At 40.6% G+C, this 13,794-nt stretch overlaps 1 pseudogene; it reads left to right on the top strand.

The window, feature by feature from the left end:
• The first annotated feature begins 595 nt into the window (after window positions 1-595).
• Window positions 596-13,213, top strand: LOC101597577 (annotated as a pseudogene).
• The last annotated feature ends 581 nt before the right edge of the window (window positions 13,214-13,794 follow it).

Here is a 13,794-nt window from a genome sequence, read left to right as displayed (position 1 = left end):
AAAGAAAGAAAAGAAGTAAAGGAAAGAAGAAAGGAAGGAGGGAAGGAAAGAAGGGAAGAAGAAAGGGAAACATAAATTTCCAACAAAAGATGAAATATACAAATGTGTAAGACACATTCACAAGTTTGTAAGAGGTTTCAATTCTTTGATAACATGTACACACATATTAACTACAAGTATGCAAAATGAAATATATTGAGGAATGAATTGAGTTCCCCTAAATTTTTACATTAAACCCTTACTCCTAATGTGCTTATATTTGAAGATAGTGCCTATATAAGAATACAGGTGAGGTTCAACTACAGGATGAGACCCTAATCCTATGATTTGTGTCCTTACACAGAAGACTTGAGCTAGCTCTCTCCCTCCTACCATAGGTGCTCACAGGACACACCACTTGAGGACATGGTGAGACTGTGGCACCCCCAGAAACTGGACCTCAGTGAGCTTTGACCTGGAATTTTGAACCTCCAGAACTATGGGAAGAAAAGCTCCTCATCATTCGTTCTAGGTTGTGACAGCAATCTGAGCAGATTACCACAAAGTGAATACAAATTACCACTGAGCTACACTTTTTGGAAGGAGATAGACGATAATGGCCATGAGGAGTGTGAAGAGACCTTCTAAGGAAGCGAGAACACATCTGTGCATAGATCTAGACATGGAAGGCAGAGTAATGGTAAATCAAATGCAAATCATACAAGTGGAAACTAAAGTGTGTTTAGGAGACAGTAGTTACTCATAAACCCAGAATAGACATAGAGAGTTCAAGGACAGTAAGAGATGAATGCAGAACCTGAAATTTCTATCTAATCAGATTCCCAATCAAAATAACTTAGTCAGCTCAGAAGACATCCTTGGGTAACAAAGAGAATATCCTCTTTAAAATGTGTTGTTCCCATTAAATTTCATCTCATCTTAGAGGTAGAAATTGCCCCATACTCAATAGAGTGAGCTCATTGTCCCTGAAGGAGCAGGAAATGGAGGATCCTAGAAATAAAAGAAAAGAAAAAGTTTTTACTATCAGACAGGTTACATTGTCTAAAACCAAACAGGTTTCTCTTGGAAAGATGTTTATTTAACTAGTTATTTGAAGCCATAAACAAATAGGTATTTGTATAAGGCACCTTTATTCTGCCTCATGAAATAGAACTCACTATACAAGGCTGTGAGATGATAGAGTGATGACCATCAACTTACATCTAGGAGAAGTTCAAGTCTTATATTTCAGGTTTCATCAAGCCATGAGGAAACAAGCCTTGATGCTATGAACCAACTGTAAAGACTCCATGTCCTAGAAGAGTCAGCCTGAGTTAACATTCCAAACAAGGCAGAGCTCCAGCCTCTTGTTTTCTTTTGAGAAGGCTGCAAATGCTCTCGAAGAAAAGCAGAGCAGTAGTCAGATAAAGGGAGAAAATAGGTATTCTGCCACATTTATTCGAGGACTATATTCATCAGACTAGCTGTCACTGAGACAATTACCTGAGAACAACTTAAAGGAGATTTTTATTCTGGCTCATGGTTTCAGAGGGTTCATTCCATGCTCGCTTAGCACATGGTAGCAGGAAAGTGAAGAGAAGACTGTGCATCTCATGGAAGAAAGGAAGCAAAGAGAAGACCCAGGGACTATAATGTAAACACAAGCCCAAGTGACCTACTTCCTCCTGCTAAGCCCTGCTTCCCAGAAGAGTGCCATCAGCTGCGGAGCAAGCATGAGGATTTCATGCGAGCCTGTGGGGGCTATTTCACAGTCAAACGGCAACCAGAATTCTATATTTGCAACCAATTGTGGCTGAGGATTATGAAAAGCTGTGCTGGGACAGGGGCACCAGCATATCTCTTCTGGTAAGATAAACACTTTGTAAACTAATATTACAATTTTTAAGTAAACTTTTAAGTTTTCTTAATAAAAAACTGCAGCAAATCTTGTTGGTAAGTGCTCACAATTGCACAAAAGGCATGATTAATCTTTGTTCCTTTCTCTAGCCAAAGTAAGCTGTACTTTTTTCTTTTTTTCTTTTTTTCCTAAATTCCCCTTTGTATAGGTTCCTGTTCTAAACACAGTAGCTAACTGGAAAAGTGTCAGCTCTAATTGGAGGACAGTTTGGAGGTTCTGAATCTCCTGGAGGTTAAGTAATATAGCAGTGACTCTATGTTATTCAAAGGGAATGTTTTAATACACTGGGAGAAACGTGGTGTCACAGCCGCTGTGTGAACTCTTGCAGACAAGCTGCCCTGAAGAAGCAGGGCATTGTCTCTAATACCTCGAGTTCAGCAGTTTTAATTCCCACCTCTGTGTGATGGTTGACAGTTCATTCATTTAGAGAGTTGCAGCACAGTACAGGTGACTCGAGTTCAGAGAGTTATTTTAAGGCTATGTCTCCTCTGTTTATTTTTTAATGCTAAGGAGAACACACTGACTGAGTAGAAGGAAGACCTTTTGCACACAAAAGGAACTGTTTTTCAAAAAGGAGAATGTTTTGACATTTAGAGACTCAGCAATTCTTTGGGGGACAAACTTCCTTAACGTTAAAACATTGATTTACTTCTCTGAATGTTGGGTTTTAAAATACTCAAAACTGTGAAGCAAGCATGTAAGTGAACCACAAAGGCTTTCTATATTATTTGTCTGTCGCAGTACCTGGAATGTGGCTCTTTGTCCAGGCTACAAAGGACTTTTCTGAACTTCAGTGTGAATTTCAGCTGGAAACATTCCTGACAATTGGAGGTAACTGTTAACAGAGAAAAGATTCAGGGTTTCACAGCAGAAGAAAATATGGAGGGAATAACCTTTGCTAAAACTACAGTATTTACTCACGTAACTAGTGTGGTTATTTTGATCATTTGTCAGAGACTATGGTTTCAAAAGAAAGGACTGACCAAGAAAACAGAAAGATGAGGAGATAAACTGCACCATTTGTAGGATAGAAACTGGAAGAATTGAGACGGTCAAATGTAGAAAGGGGAAGCAAAAGGTCCTAGAGCAAATGTAGCATTTATGATAGCCGTATGCCTAAGGGCAATGTAACTTATCAAAAGCAGTTTGGAGAACTTTTCTAGATATTAAGAGCATTCCTATTATAAAAATGGATGAATTTACCGGAGAACATTACGAAGAATAAATTAGCAGTGCTTCAGTTCTCTATTTCTTATGATCCAAGGTAACATTTTATATTTCAATGGGAAAATGACTCATTTTGTCCCATTTCAAAAGTATAATTAAACAAAAAAAATCTATGTAGAAATTATATTGAGCTTTCTTGTGTGTGACAAAGAACCAGGTTTTATTGAAACAGAAAAAGCAAACGTCAACTACTATTCAGAGAAGCTGTCCTTAAAGCCTAAGCCGTTCACAGTTGATATTCAAAAACTACTTTTTAAAAACAAAGTTTTATTTTATTTTATGTATATTATAACAGGATATACTCTTTTATCCCCTTACCCCTGATCCTGTTTCCCTGAGGGCCTCCTTAGTGGGATTATGGCATTCACTGTGGAGTCATGAAGGCCTCAGTCAATCCCTATGAGGGAGGATGGAGGACCTCCATGCCTCAGTGTATTTCTACCCATCCTGTGGCTCTTACAATCTTTCTGCTCCTTCTTCTGCCATGTTCTCTGAACCATAGCAGGTCTGTTGACAGTCTAATTTAGCATTGAGTTCTCTGTAGCCTTTGTATTTCTGCTTTGATAGGTTTTGATTGATCGGCATGTCTGTTACTTCACCATGAAGCAGGTTGTCAGGCTAGCAGTAAGATCAAAATTTATGTTGCTGAGTCCTCTGCAGTTTCTGCTGGGCCCTGGAAAATGTGGGAGAGATTGCACACCTTGTGGCGGGCAGTCAGCTACCTTTGTCTTGTTGATGGATCTTGGTTCTTCACCATTTTCTCTGCCTTCTGTAAAATAAAACAGATTCTCCAATCAAGAAAGAGACCAGGCTAGGCATGGTGGCACAAGCCTTTAATCCAGTACTTGGGAGGCAGAAGTAGGAGGATCACTGTGAGTACCATGAGTTCAAGGTCACCCTTAGGTTAGCCTAGACTTAGAGTGAAATCCTACCTCAAAAAAACAGAGAGAAAGAGAGAGAGAGAGAGAGAGAGAGAGAACAGCTTGGGGTAAAAGGGATATGCTGTTATTTGAAAGGCTTTTTGGTGCTCATGCCTACTCTTGTCCTCCAGAAAGCAGTGAGGGCTTCTCTCTAAAGTCAGAGTTTCCTGACCATGGGATTCTGACTTGGTTTTCAGTACCAGATATGAGTTCTCTCCCACTGAATGGGCCTCATGTCCAATCAGAACAGTTGGTTATGCACAGAGGCTGTGTGTCACTATTGTACAAGTGTGTACTTCTTGTCTGGCTGGTTGGTTTCATAGTCTGCAGGATCCCCTGCTTACTCATGCTATTGGTGACTATTGTCCTCCACTGGCTCCCATGGGGCTTTCCAGCAATATGAGGGCTAGCCAGTATGGAGGTAGTTTCCCTTTCTGTTCCAGCATAGTGTCCCAAAGTCCTGTGGTGTCTTCAGCAATAGGGTCTTGATCCAAAGCTGCATCTTAGAATATACAGTTTACCATCATTTTTGTTTTCTCACATTTTATATCCCATATATTCTGTATGACATTTTTTCCTCTATCTCTTGGCCTAAGTTGTCATTATGGTCATCACATCCGAATAAAAAGTACACTCTGCTACTGTTTTCCATGTATTTCTTTGTCTCTTTCCTAATGTGGCCTACCCTTATTGGAGTGCTCATCACTTTCCACTGTTCTATTGGCTGTCCCTATGAGGCTGAGATTATGAATGGAGGACATGATAGGTAAGCTTCTAGTTCTCTCTTTATGCAGGTCCTGCACCCCCCACAAGCTCCAACCACTCTCTGTTGAGAACTGCAACACATGTGTTTCACATGCGCAGCCCTATTAATCACCTTTCTCCTGTCACTAGATAATCATGCCTCTTTTCAGAATTTTCAGTTGTCATTTTAGTCCATTTGAAATGGATGACTATTCCAGTTTTAAAGAATAATTTCTAAAATGTTCAACAGCGTCTAGTTACTTCAGGAATATCCCAGGCAAGCATTATTAATGCTCTCTTATCTGAAGATATTTTTTATTTTCCTAGAAAATTACATACATATCACTGAAATTGCAGGCATTTTACTCAATTAAAATATAAATGGTAAATGTTCCTCTTTTAACCTGAGATGTGATTATGAAAATATTCACTTTACTTGATATGGAAAATATTTGTAGAAACTGGAGGTTTCTTTTGAATGAATAATTAAGATTTTTAATACTCAAATCAGTGCTGCTATAAACTGCCATTTCCAAAGTCACTTTGTTCTGACATTTCTTTCTTAGCAAATGTATTTCTGGGGAGGTGGGCAGAAATAGTGTTTAGGAATGCATTTTATTACTGTCCATGTGCCTAAGATGTTGTTTTATCATCAATGACATATGTTCAATTATCTTCCAAATAAATAAAATTTAGTAATAACATAGAAAACACTGTTGTATTCTAAGCATAAATATATTGCTGATAAATTTTTAAATGGGGAAATCAACATTAATCCAATGTAAAAAGTCATTACACTCATTTGGTGAATTTCCTCCTTTGGTCAAAGCACAGAAAATGATGAGACTATGTCATAAGAATCACCATGATGTGAGCCGGGCATAGTGGCGCATGCCTTTAATCCCAGCACTCAGAAGGCAGAGGCAGGAGGATCGCCATGAGTTCAAGGCCACCCTGAGATTCCATAGTGAATTCCAGGTCAGCCTGAGCTAGAGTGAGACCCTACCTCGGGAAAAGAAAAAAATTTAAAAAAAGAAGAATCACCATGATGATATTCTATAATGCAAATTATAGTTTTTCCATTTGTGCCTTATTTTAATTATCTATTGCTGAATAATAGCCACTCACAAATTAATATTTATGAATTTGACTTGTAGTATGTAGTGAATACTTTCTATGTTGACTATTACTCAAAAGCCTCTCCCTTCTGAGAGAAGCACACAATTGATTCATTCTGCCAAGTAGTTAGGGAACAATTAGGCTTATTTGTCCTTGATCCTTATGGAATATTCTTTGAATGCACTGATCCTGTACTGTAAGTTGATAATGGCTGGTTTGTCTCAGAGCAGTCAATAATTTTGAACTGGGCTCTTTGTTTCCAAACTTAATCATGAGGTTTCTCCGTTTCATATCCTGTCTTATGACATTACCTTCCAGCCTCACACCCTCTTGCTTCAGCTCTTGACCAGAGTCGCACTCTCATTGCCTTTAATCTGACAACGGTAGACAAGCTTGTGCGTCATTTTCTTGCATATGATTCACTTTGTCCTCAGGCTGTATCTTCTTCCCCTACTCCAGCAACAGGTTTCTCACACTGAGGCTTCTCACCAGCTCCAATTCTGTAACCTACCTCACCTCACAGCCAGCTTACAGGGCTTGAGAAAGCTAATGAGACTGACTGTGGAGAACGTAAACATGAATTACGCAGATGCTTTCCTATAGTTTCCTATAGTTAGTTTAGTATCTAGTTGGAGATATTAAATGTGTAAATAAAAAATTACAATATGAAGGGGAATACATGTGACAGAATACAAACTGTTTCTCAGAAATCTTCAAAAGTTTAAACACCTGACCAAATATCCTCAACTATGTTAGAAAAAAAATCACTTGATGTTAACAAATAATTATGTTTAATAAACACAACTAAATAAATATGCACCTAGCTCACTCTGGTCAGTTGGCTGTCCCAGAGAAGGCTAGGCCTTCATGTTGCTGAGACCTGTAGTAAAGTGGTGTCCTAGGACAGGCTGTTTGAACAATGACAGCTCACACAGACCTCAGCCTTGTCACCCTGTCCCATTGGTTCCATGGTATGATTGTTATGTAAGTTTCTAGACAAGCAAAGAGACTCCCAAATGTTGCATCACACTGAAGATTGACCCTGAAGTTTCTGCTGGAACAGAAGAGAAAAGCACTTCATGTGCTCAGAGATATGCTACATCCCCATAGGAATACTTCTGATCTCAATTGCACTAGAGTACCAACAGTGTGCATACACAAGTAAGAAATGATCTCATCTAATCCTCTAAATATTCAAATATGAATGAAGTCATCTATACTTGAACAGCTGGTAACACACAGTGCTCAGTAGGCACCGCCTATGATGTTGTTGTGCCCTGTACAAAAATTCCAATTGTTTATTTTGGATACTACTGAGCTTCCCCAACGTGTTTCCTACTAAAACTCTAAACATAGTCTTTGATCTTTTCTTTTAGTCAACTAGTTCAATTCCCTGAAATTCCAAGATATGTGTTGGCACAAGACAAAAGGACTGATAGATTAAATATTTTTCTGATTCTTGTTAAAACTTTGAAGACATAAGTTAAAAGTTATTGCTAATATTGTGTGACTTAATGAATGGTAAAAAATACATTCTACAGGCCCTTCAGAAAAACAATTGCCACTAATTTCATTTGAAAAATATAGTTCAACATCTTGGCTTATTTTCCCTTTATCAAAATTGTGAGGCCAAAATTGTTTTAATGTTTCATTTTTAGTTGCTGGAAAAACTCTTGAACATTTGAAGAAAGTAAAGCTAAAAAAAAAAAAAAAAAAAAGAAATGATAATAAGCCCAGTATGGTGACACATGCCATAATCCCAGCACTTGGGAGGCAGAGTCAGGAAGATTGCCATGAGTTTGAGGCCAAAATACAGAGTGAATTCCAGGTCAGCCTGGGCTAGAGTGAAACCCTACCTTGAAATCCACCCCCACAAAAAGGAAAGTAATGATAATAAAGTGAGCTTCTGTTTACAGAAGCCAGTCCTTTGAAAATGGATGACTAATATTTATGGAATGAATAATCAGCATTGATAATTGTGGGTGGTAGTTTTATCCATCTGTAGACTAATATGTAATAAAAGTATAATTTTATTTCTTTGTCTTACATAATCTAATGTTGGAAATGTAAGTAAAATTTTAATGAGCAAAATGATCACGGTGGTGGGGGGGGGCACTGGAAAGATGGCTTAGTGCTTAAGCACTTGTCTGTGAAGCCTAAGGACACTGGTTCAAAGCCCAATTCCCCAGGACCCATGTTAGCCAGATGCACAAGGGGGCGCATGCTTCTGGAGTTCGTTTGCAGTGTCTGGAGGCCCTGGAATGCCCATTCTCTCTCTCTCTTTGTCTGCCTCTTTCTCTCACTGTCTGTTGCTCTCAAATAAATAAGTAAAAATAAACAAAAAAAAATTTAATGATCACATGGAATAATTATGAATAATATATTCATTTCTATATATTTCCAGACAACCTATATGTGATGGTTTGATTCATGTATCCCCCCCCATAAACTTAGGTGTTCTGAATGCTAGGTTACCAGCTGATGGGGATTTGGGAATTAATATCTCCTGGAGGCAGTGTATTATTGTTGAGGGTGGGCTTGCCGATGTTTGGCACACTCTCCTCTTGCTTTGTCTACCTTATGTTGGCCAGGGGATGATGCCCACCCTCTGCTTATGCCATCATTTCCCCCTGCCATTATGGAGCATCCTGAGTCTATAAGCCAAAATGAACCTTTTTTTCCCACAAGTTGCACTTTGTCAGGTGATTTATGCCAGCAATGTGAATCTGACTGCAACTGTAAAGTTGGTACCAAGAGTAGCATTGCTGCTAGACACCTGACTGTATGGCTTTGGCCTTTTGGAACTGATTTTCAAGAGTAGTGTGAAATGATTTGAAACCTTGGCCTAATAGATGCCTTGCAATGCTATAAGTACAGCTTGATGGACTATTCTGGTCAGAGTTGAAAGATCTTAATGCAGTAAGAACTATGGACTGTGAGATTTGGCTTATGAGGGTGAGAAAGAGCATTGCCTGGATTGTGCCAGAAACAGTTTGTGTGAGAGGCTTGCTGTCATGGCAATGTCCTGAAAAGTTGTGCAGGGTTGCATTGTGTAGAAAGGAACTGGGATGAGCAGAGGGATATGGCACAGAAATGAAATCTTTGGGCTGAAACTTCTGCCCTTTCAGCTGCAATTATATGAGAGATTACAACCTTTGAGATTGGGCCAGCTGACCTGCATTGGGACAACAGGAAGAATGTAGACTCTTTTTAAGAGACCTGAATGCTCAAGGACTGTCCTGTTCTTCAAAGTCTGCTTTATTCCCCCTGGATTAACAAATTGGCATCCTACCTGGATTGTGGAGTATGAGAAATGCAGGAAAGAGAGGTCATTGAATTTGTAACATGGTCTTGTGTTTTTGAAATGGCCATGGGCAGTATGAAGCAGGGCTGTCTGCATGGAGACCCAATGGAGCCATAAGGATGAACTGTGGGTTGCAGTGGAGACCCAGTGGAGATGCCAGGACCATGAGACAGCTGCTAAGGAGAGCTACTGGCTCTGGATGAAATTTTCCAGTACTGTGAGTAGCCTAGTTTAAAAGGTGGAATTGGAACTCCAGAGACTTGTTGCTGGTTAGAGTTAGCAGATTTGGAGACTTATCACTGGATAGAGTTGTTGTACTTAGAGCTACAGAGTTTGATGTTTGCCCTAGTTGTTTTAAATCTTGTAATGGTTGAATATTTCATTGCTATGCCCAGTGCCATCTTTTGCAGTGTGAGTGTTTACTCTGTGCCATTATGGGTTTGGGGACTTTTTTGTATTATGGCTCAGTTAAAAGACTTTGGACTATGGGAATGTTTCAACATCATTAGGACTGATAAAAATTATGGTGACTTTTAAAGATGGACTGAATGCACTGTATTTTACATTATGGATTGTTATCAGTTTATGGGGGCTAGGGGCAAAATGTGCTGGTTTGATGCAGGTGTCTCCCATAAACTTAGATGTTCTGAATGCTAGGTTGCCAGCTGATGGGGATTTGGGAATTAATGCCTTCTGGAGGCAGTATATTGTATATTGTTGGGGGCGGGTACATGGGTATTATAGCCAGTTGCCTCTTGCCAATGTTTGGCATACTTTCTTGTTGTTTTTGTCCACCACATGCTGCCCAGGGGATGATGCCCACCCTCTACTTATGCCATCATTTTCTCCTGCCATTATGGAGTTTCCCCTTGAGTCTGTAAGCCAAAATATACCTATTTTTCCCACAAGCTGCTCTTGATCGGGTGATTTATAGAAGATAGGGATGCCACTTTGAGCCTCTGGCAGGCCCCCATAGGTGAATCACAGTGGTGGCCTTTGGGATTTTGGAGCAAGGCCCTGCCATCATCTGCTGACAATTATTCTTCCTTTGAAAGACAGCTCTTGGCCTGCTGTTGGGCCTTAGTGGAAACTGAACATTTGACAATAGGCTATCAAGTTACTATGTGGCCTGAGCTGCCCATTATGAGCTGGGTGTTATCTGACCCACCAAGCCATAAAGTTAGATGTGCACAACAGCAGCCCATCATAAAGCGGAAGTGGTATATTCTGTGATTGGGTTCGAGAAGGCCCTGAAGGCACAAGTTACATATGGAAGTTGCCCAAATGCCTATGGTTTCTACTCCTGTTACAGTGCCTTCTATCCACAAGCATTCACCTATGGCATCATGGGGTGTGCCCTATGATCATAGAAATTATCCACTGCTTTTTGTCAGTGGGCAGGACTCCAGTTTGAACTGAATCAGGTTGCTAGACTTGGTCTCACTTCAAAGTTTTAAAAATCAATTGAGCTCCCATTAATCCATCCTGACAGAAAGGTCACCTATCTCTATATTTGAATATAAACTGGACATTTCTTTTCAATATCCTTTTGTAACGTTTCAATTGCCTTAAGGGTCTAGAATCTCAGCTTGAACTCAACCATCATGATGGCATCTAACATGCTATTTTCACCTGCTACAATCTTGACCCTACTTCCTCTACACAGAACCAAATCCTTGGATTGTAAAAAAGTCACCATCTTGCAGGATCACATCAGTCTCCTGCCACTTCATCCCTGACCAAAGAGTACTGTGGATGCTCTGCATCAACTGTATAAGTTGCAACTTGGCACTTAAAAAAAAAAAAAAAAAAAAAAAAAAAACAGGTTTATTTAGCACACAATTTAGAGGAGTCAAGCAGCATGAGACAGGTTCTGGCATGGCCCCTGGCTACCTCACACCACTGATTGCTTTTGGTTCTGGCCACCCACTGTAATCTCAGGGCAAACCCAGAGAAATCTATGTAAGAGTTTTCCCAAGCCCAGCACCTGAGAGAAAGCATGGCTGCCCAAGTTACAATATTTTTTTTATTTTTTTTTAATTTATTTATTTGAGAGCGACAGACACAGAGAGAAAGACAGATAGACGGAGAGAGAGAGAGAATGGGCGCGCCAGGGCTTCCAGCCTCTGCAAATGAACTCCAGACGCGTGCGCCCCCTTGTGCATCTGGCTAACGTGGGACCTGGGGAACCAAGCCTCGAACCGGGGTTCTTAAGGCTTCACAGGCAAACACTTAACCGCTAAGCCATCTCTCCAGCCCACAATATTTTTTTAATAAAAATTGTCTCACACATTTAGGACCCTGAACCTTACTGAACTGAAGCTTAGCTTCATCAAGGTAGCACATTAAAATTCCAAGAATAGGTTGGAGAAATGGCTCGACTATTAAGACACTTGCTTGCAAAGGCTGATGACATTGGTTTGATTCCCCCGTACCCATAAAATCCAGATGCACAAAGTAGCACAAGAATCTGGAACTTGTTTGCAGTGACAAGAGGCCCTACTGTGTTTCTCTCCCTCTCTATCTGTCTGTCTGTCTATCTACCTATCTATCTCTTCATTTCTCTTCTTTCTCTTTGTCTGCAAATAAATATTAAAAAATAATAAAAGTTTTAAAATTTCAAGCCACCTCATAAATTACGTTAGTAGAAAAATGAAGGAAACTAGCATTTATAGGTACCAATAACATCTTCATACTTGCCAGCATACTGCAAAATGCTTTCTCAGTTTTCAATTAACATACTAAGTAATGTGATGCACTGTGACCTCATATGCATATATCATTATGATTCCTTCTTTCCACCCTTGCTGCCCTCTTCCTCCTTTCTGGTGCCCTTCCTCATTTTAAAGAGTCCTTTCTTTCATGTCACATATTGCTTCTCTTATTCTAGTCTTCCTACTTCCTCCAAACATCCTCCTCTCTGCTCATAGGCCCCTCTCTATGCTCACATCCTACACATATTTATATATAACTTTGAATCTAGATTGTGAATATGAGAAGAAACATGATATTTAATTCTCTGAATCTGGTTTATTTCATTTAAAATAATGATCTCGAGCAAAAAGTATAGGGCTCCTTTGCTCGGCTGAGGGGAGGAGGGAAGTTGGTTAGGCCCGTGGCATGCCAGTATGCCCCTTCACTGAGGGGCTGCGCCTGGGCCACTCCGCTGGTTGCTTTCCTGGGTGCCACTCCCCCTGCCCTCCCCATGCAGCCCCGATTCTCCTGTCACTCTTTGGCATTGCTGAGAGTTTAGAGAGACATTATTAGATCAAGAGAAGGAAAGGGGGAAATCTATAAAGATCTCCTGCCCATGAGAAACAGTGTCACCCTTTATACCACAAAGCTGGGGGACACTATGGAGGGAAAAAGAAAACAACAAGAAGAAAGTGAAGGGGGTGCTAGAAGACAAGGAAGAGGAGTTACGTAGTGGAAAAAAGTTCTCAGTTGATGAGTTGTCAAGGGAAAAGTAGAATATCTTCTGAAGTGGAAGGGTTTCTCAGATGAGGACAATACATGGGAGCCAGAAAAGAACCTGGATTGCCCTGACCTGATTTCTGAGTTTCTACAGTCACAGCAAACAGCACTTGAGGCGGATAAATCAGAGGGAGGCAAGCACAAAGCAGGCTCTGCTTCTGAAGAAGTTAGGGCAGAGGAAAGCCAACCAAAGAAGAAAACAGAAGTGTCAGAAAAGCCACCAGGCTTTGCCAGAGGTTTGGAGCCAGAGCAGATTATTGGAGATCCAGACTCCAGTGGAGAGCTCATGTTCCTGATGAAATGGAAGTCGCTCATGGGGCTGACCTGGACCCTTCCAAGGAAGCCAACATCAAGTGCCCACAGGTTGTCATATCCTTCTACGAGGAAAGGCTGACATGGCATTCTTACCCCATGAGGATGGTGACAAAAAAGACAAGAATTAACTCTCTTGAGTATCAGCCCCAGTTACATCTTGACTATGGGCTTCAAGGGAGGAAGGAAGTAATTATACTTGTCTTCACACCATAAAAGCAGCTTGAGAAGATGTCCTTTCAAAAGCCAGCATAGTTCCTGTGCCCTGCAACAGCCCAAGGGCTTGAACCCAAGCTTTCTTATTTGTACGCCCATCCTAGTGGAAGGGAAAGGGTGTTTTAAGACAACCCATTCTGCACTTTGCTGAGAAAGGCAAAGGGCCTTCTATGAAGGACAAAACCTGCAGAACTGGGTGTGTGGGAGATCAAAAAGATACTGCTGATCTTCAAAGAGCATCTCTACAACCCACAGCCTTCTTCCCAATAGTGTTTACTGCATTTTTACAGCGTAGCATGTGTGTAGTTTTTGGCTATTAGTGGTGTATCTATTGGGGTGGGAGGGATGGGGCAGGGAGGAGAGGAGATGGGAAGGATGATTGTGGTTAAAATTAGGGCCCTGATTGGGGAAATGGCGAAGCAATGGAAAGAACAGCTAACAGAGGATTTAGTTCTAGGTTCAGAATTCTTTACCTTTTCAAAATACTTCTCTGGCACCAGAAAGGTGGACTGTGGAGACGGCTTCAAAGCTGTGATGTTTCCTTCCTGAGAGTCATGTTGCCCATAAAGGACAAAGCCAGT

This window comes from Jaculus jaculus, chromosome 4 (genome assembly GCF_020740685.1).
Source record: "Jaculus jaculus isolate mJacJac1 chromosome 4, mJacJac1.mat.Y.cur, whole genome shotgun sequence".
NCBI classification, from domain to species: Eukaryota; Metazoa; Chordata; class Mammalia; order Rodentia; family Dipodidae; genus Jaculus; species Jaculus jaculus.
The sequence above is the reverse complement of the archived record's forward strand: the minus strand, read 5'-3'. Positions and strand labels throughout refer to the sequence as shown.